At 41.1% G+C, this 6378-nt stretch overlaps 1 long non-coding RNA gene across 1 annotated transcript; it reads right to left on the minus strand.

The window, feature by feature from the left end:
• Positions 1 to 2719: 2719 nt before the first annotated feature.
• On the minus strand, positions 2720 to 4810 carry LOC125752492 (uncharacterized). Its single transcript, XR_007402109.1, has 3 exons — positions 4701 to 4810; positions 4217 to 4442; positions 2720 to 3671 (listed from the first exon to the last, which is right to left on the minus strand). It is a non-coding gene; the product is annotated as an uncharacterized LOC125752492 (long non-coding RNA).
• Between the last annotated feature and the right edge of the window lie 1568 nt (positions 4811 to 6378).

Consider the following 6378-nt stretch of genomic DNA (forward strand, 5'->3'; position numbering starts at 1 on the left):
CTAGTTACATATCAGCACTGAGTACAGGAAGGGAGAAAAGCCATCTTGGAATAAGTGAGCCTGTTTGGGTTAACAAAGTTTCCCTTCATTCTCAAAAGGACAAAGAGGAGGAGAAAATGAATAACAGAGAACAAAGGGAGAGAACCAGCCAACCAGCGACATTTTCTGGAGAAAGGCATATAGATGCAAGAAAAAGACTGAAAAAAGTCTTGGATGTAAATTTTAAAGAGCATCATTAGTGATTTGGCAGAGAGAAGACATGCAGTGAAGCTTATAACAGCACCAAGAGATGGTGCTCACACCAGACCAAGGTAGTTTACAAAGACTTAAGGGAGCTCGGAGATTTTAGCAAACATAACAAGATTCAACTGAGAAAAGTGAACACAGACGCATCTGGGGAAAATAATCTTAAATAAAGATCCCCAGTTGGAGAAGAAAATGTGTAAAGCCTGGACCTGGAGTGAGAGCAGATAGCTGATGCTATCTGAATTGCAAGGTATTACAACAGCTCGGAAACAGAATTCCCTTTGGGGCTTTAAATGCAGACGTGCCTCATTATGAGGCGTTGATGAAGAAACTCATGTCCCTCATTACATATCGGAATACATGAACCTTGTTCACAATATAAAAAACATTTTAGGCCATGTAAACATACACATATGGCTGAATCTGTTCTCTTATTTCTAGTCACACAATAGAAATCTGATTATACCAACTTGTAATTTTTAGAGCTTAAAGAAGTACTTAATAATAATAGCACTTATTAAGGCCAAGCACTGTTGTAAGCTTTATATATTTAACCAAATCCTTATAACAAACCCCAGCATAGGTGCAATTGTTCTCTTCCTCAACAAATGAGGAACTAGGATGTAGAGAGCTTCATGGAACTTCCCAAAGCCATACATTTAATAAATGGTGACTCTAACAACACCCAAGAAACAAACAATCCCACTAAAAAGACAGGCGAGGGGGCACCTGGATGACTCAGTGGTTGAGCATCTGCCTTTGGCTCACGTCATGATTCCAGGGTCCTGGGATTGAGTCCCACATTGGGCTCCCCATGGAGAGCCTGCTTCTCCCTCTGCCTGTGTCTCTGCCCCCCCCCCTCTGTGTCTCTCATGAATAAATAAATAAAATCTTATAAAAAAATAAAAAGACAGTCAAGAACCTAAATAGAACTTTTTTGAAAGATGACCAACAGACACATAAAAAGATGTTCAACCTCACTCATCATCAGGGAAATGTAAATCAAAACCACAGTGAGGTATTACCTTACACCTGTCAAAATGATTAGAATAAAAAAAAAAAAACAAGAAATAACAAGTGTTGGTGAAGATGTAGAGAAAAAGGAACTCTCATAGACTGTTGATGAGAATGCGAATTGGTGCAGCCACTGTGGAAAACAGTATGTAGGTTCCTCAAAAACTTAAAAATAGAAATGCCACATGACCAGATAATTCTGCTACGGGGTATTTGTTTACTGAAAAAAAAAAACCCAAAAAACACTAATTTGAAGATGTATGCACTCGTGTGTTTATTGTAACATTATTTATAATAGCCAAGATATAGGATACACACACACACACGCAAACAAACAACACACACGGAATATTATGCTGTCACAAAAAGGATGAGATCTTGCCATTTGTGACAACATGGAAGGATCTAGAGGTTATCGTGCTAAGTGAAACAAGTTAGACTGAAAAAAGATAAATAACTATATGATCTTGTGTGTGGAATCTAAAAACCTCAAATGAATAAACAAAAAAATTCAGACCTATAAATACAAGGAACAAACTGATGGTTGCCAGAGGGAAGGGGGGGTGTGGAAGGATGGGCAAAATGGGTGAAGGGGAATGGGAGATGAAGCTTCCAATTATGGAATGATTAACTCATGGGAATCAAAGAGCATAGGGAATATAGCCAGTGGTGTTGTGATAGTGGGGTATGGTGATAGTAGCTACACTTGTAGTGAGCATAGCATGACACATAGATGTTGAATCACGATGTTGTACACCTGAAACTAATGTAACATAGTGTATCAACTATTTTCAAGTAGAAAATAATTACAAATAAATAAATGCAGATCCTGGATTTCAAACTCAGACAGACTATCTCAAGTTCATGACCCTTTAGCATTACATAAGGCTTCCTATCTGTGGCAGAAAAGGAGGCTTACTTGATAATTCCCTTCAGTTGTGGATACACTTTATTTCTGAATGGGACTGGAAAGGCTGACCACATATCTTCAGCCATCCTTCTGATGTATGCCTTCTTGTCTCCTCACTAACAAATATTTAGTTCTCCTCCAAAGGGGATATAAGTGGCTTGTAGGACACAGGTCAAAGGTTAAATTTTGTGATTCTAGCACCTGAACATTCTTCATCTCTAACCCATTGAGTTGTAATGGTTTTTAAGAGACCTAGACATGCTAGAGACCATGAAGAGTCTATTTAGATCTAAGGATCCCTCATGACTTTTGTTACTGAGTTGAGAAATTAGAACCATGTGGGCCGGGGTGGCTCAGTTGGTTAAGGGTCTGTCTCTTGATTTTGGGTCAGGTCATGATCTCAGGGTTGTGAGACCGAGACCTGCATCTGGCTCTGTGCTGGACCTGGAACCTGCTTGAGATTCTCTCTCTCTCTCCCTCTGCTCCTCTCCCCCACCTCCCTCTCCAAAAAACAAAAACAAAACAAAACAAAAAACAAAAAAACCCAAACCAAAACAAACCCAAACCAAAACAAAAAACCTGTAGTTAATTTAAGGAGGTTGTTTAAAATAACTACAGTAGATGATTTTTGAAGATTACCCCATGCAAACACATATAAGTATATATTATTTGTGAAACATTGGGCTTCTTTGGGGATGCTCTTTCTGCCCCCGGAATCTTGAGATACCTATAGTTGCCTCATGACCATATTTTGAAGGAATCCCTAAGATCGTGACTACTGGAGAATTTATTTACCACTAGCCTGTCATGGTGCGGTTCTTTTTTTTCTTCCTGGCTTGAGTCTCTTACCATTAAAGTCATGACTTTCTAATTAGACAACAAAACCACACTTCTTGTGGAAGAACATCATTTAAATCCTCGTGGAAAGCATGATGAGTATCTTGTAACTAATCAAGATTTTCTCTCTGCATTGGCAGCTATGGGCCTCAGAGGCAGAGTTGGGACCCAGCCTTGATACGTGTCTCATTCTTTATCCTCATCATCTTTCCTCTTATCATTTGCCCAGTTTCTTGACTTATTATTTTACTGTTATGGGCTGACTTGTGTCCAGGGCCCTAAAATTCATATATGGAAGACCTAACTCCCAATGCTTCAGAATATAAACTATATAAGGAGACTGGGTCTTTAAAGAAGTTAATTAAGTAAAACAAGATCATTAGAGTAAGCCTTCATCCAGTATGATTGGTGTCCTTTAAGAAGAGGAAATCTGAGCACAAACCTATACAGAAGGAAGACCATGTGAAGCCACAGAAAGAAAGATGGTCGTTGGGATCCCTGGGTGACACAGCGGTTTGGCGCCTGCCTTTGGCCCAGGGCGCAATCCTGGAGACCCAGGATCGAATCCCACGTCGGGCTCCCGGTGCATGGAGGCTGCTTCTCCCTCTGCCTGTGTCTCTGCCTCTCTCTCTCTCTCTCTCTCTCTCTCTCTCTCGGTGTGTGACTATCATAAATAAATAAAAAAAATTAAAAAAAAAAAAAGAAAGAAAGATGGTTGTTTACAAGCCAAGTAGAGATGCTTCAGAAGAAACCAATCTGAACTATGAGAAAATAAATTAGTGTTGTTTAAGCCTCCCAATCTGTGGTACCTCGTTATGGCAGCCGGTTATGGGTTAAATTGTATATCTGCACCCTAGCCCACCCCCTAACCCCCCTGCCCCTGGCCCCAGAGACAAGAAGACAAGTCTGACCAGAAACTCCCCCTGACAGTAACCTGATATTGGATTTTTAACCTCAGGAACTGTGAGAAAATAATTTTCTTCTTATAATTATTAAACCTCCATTTAGCTGAGTGGTGCCTAGGGGTAAATAAACCAATGAAAATGTAACTCTGCCTTTGAGAAGGAGTGGGTGACATGGAGCAGATGGATCAGAAAACAAGAGACTGAACTCCTACCTGACACTACTATGTCAGAAGGACATTTCTGTTATGCAGTACAATGGACTGAATGTTGTGTCCCCCCCAAATTTATATGTTGAGATCCTTACCCTCAATGTGGTGGTATTGGGAGGTGGGACCTTTGGGAGGTAATTAGGTCATGAGCCCTCATAAATGGGATTAGCGTCCTTATGAAATAGATGACGAAGAGCTCTCTTGCTCTTTTTCTACCAAATGAAGATACAATGAGAAGTTGGCAGTCTGCATTCTGGAAGTGGGTTCTCATCAGAACCCAACCAGGCTGGCACCCTGATCTCAGTCTTCCAGCCTCCAGAACTGTGAAAAGTAAATTTCTGTTGTTAAAAGCCACTCACTCTATGTACTTTGTTATAGCACCCAAACTGACAGACACACAGGAATTGGCTGGACTTGGCCTCTTCAGCTCTCCCATAGGAACCTTAGTGGTGATCCAGCCCAGTGAATCTGCTGCCAGCCACATCCCACCGTGAGGAAAAATGCCCTCATCACAAGAATAATTTTCTTTGGTACTGAGAGAATCAAAGGTATATGGACTAGAGGTTTGGTACCACTTACTGATTCTTTTACTTCATCTGAGAAATAGCCTCTTTCCCTTTTCAAGAGACAGATGGAATTCTCTATTCCAATAGGCCCATGCAATGAGGTCAGGAGGATTATGCTCAACATTCTATCCTTGCTTCTGTTCTCCTGGCTCACTTGGAGATCATCCAGAAAGAGGCTGGAAATAAGTTGATGAAATTAAAATGTAGCACATGACATATCCACAGAAGAATAAGTTCTAAGAATTGTGTGCCCATTTACCTGATTTTGCTTACCATAGACATCTTCAATCAGTCAGGTTAGATACTTGGTACAGGTATTTAAGAATAATAACTGGGATCCCTGGGTGGCGCCGCGGTTTGGCACCTGCCTTTGGCCCAGGGCGCGATCCTGGAGACCCCGGATCGAATCCCATGTCGGGCTCTCGGTGCATGGAGCCTGCTTCTCCCTTTGCCTGTGTCTCTGCCTCTCTCTCTCTCTCCCTCTGTTACTATCATAAATAAATAAAAAAATTAAAAAAAAGAATAATAACTAGATTTATTACACAGTGGCAGCCGGTTATGGGTTAAATTGTATATCTGCAATATACAATTGCAGTGTGTATGTGTGTGTGTGTGTGTGTGTGTGCGTGTGTGTGTTACAAGGCATATTAGTCAGGACTTCTTAGTTATAAGCAACCTAAACTGTTCTTGCTAACTCTAGCAAAAAGCGAATTTATTGGAGAGATTCATCACAGAATGCATAGGCTCTGAAATGTGATGATTTCCACACACTCAAAGAATAAGAACAGAAACCGAGGCAGTCTCTCAGCCATGAAAAGTACCTGACCGTCTTTTACAGGCTCTGCCCCAGAATGAATGTGCCCCCAACTTTATTTTTTTAATAAAAATTTACTCCTCTCCATATCCAATATTTGTAGCACCTTCTCCATATATTCAGAGTACAAGACAGAGTCCCAGTCCCTGACTTGATGCCCAGTCTCTGGTTAGGGTAAGGTGTAGTCCCACTAGGACTTCACAGAGAGCTGGAGAAGAAATTCCCCTAAAGGGAATTAAGGTAACATTAGAAGGAAGGAGGATATCTTGCTTGGCCCAACAGTAATAATAACAATGACAAGAGTAATGACAGTTGTCCACTTGATTCTAACTCCTTGCTTCAGATCTAGTGATCTGTCCAGGGTGACTCGTCTCTGGAGTGTTTCAGGCTGTTCTTGGCGCTCTGTCTACAAGAGCATGTCTCCCTCTTGCTTTAGGATCTATATTGTTGATCACAGAGAACTGTTAGCCTTCAGTTAAGCTCCAGCCCAGAACATAGTTTTGAAGGATTATTACCATCTACTGATTTTCAGGGCTTAGTGTCTTTTCAGTGTCTTCTGGAAGCTGCCAGATGCTGGCTTTGTTAGTTTATGGAGGAAGCAGGACCGTGTGAAGCTGCCCCGTTGCATCTCACCCTGGGTCTGTGTACTTTTAGCTGACAGATTTCTAGCTGGATAACTGAGCTACTCTGCCCCAAGGCTATGTGATGAAAGCTTTCAAACCTTGGTAGAAATGGCATTTACTGTTTGGGAGCTAAGCTGAGGCTGGTTTTGGTTTAATCACAGCCTGCCACATCACATAAGCTAGCATATGTTACTTGAGAAGGAGGAACATTCTGAGGGTTCATAGTATAAGGAATGGTTTCTCTCTAATTAGCT

The sequence above is a fragment of the Canis lupus genome, chromosome 14, assembly GCF_003254725.2.
Source record: "Canis lupus dingo isolate Sandy chromosome 14, ASM325472v2, whole genome shotgun sequence".
Classification (NCBI taxonomy): Eukaryota; Metazoa; Chordata; class Mammalia; order Carnivora; family Canidae; genus Canis; species Canis lupus.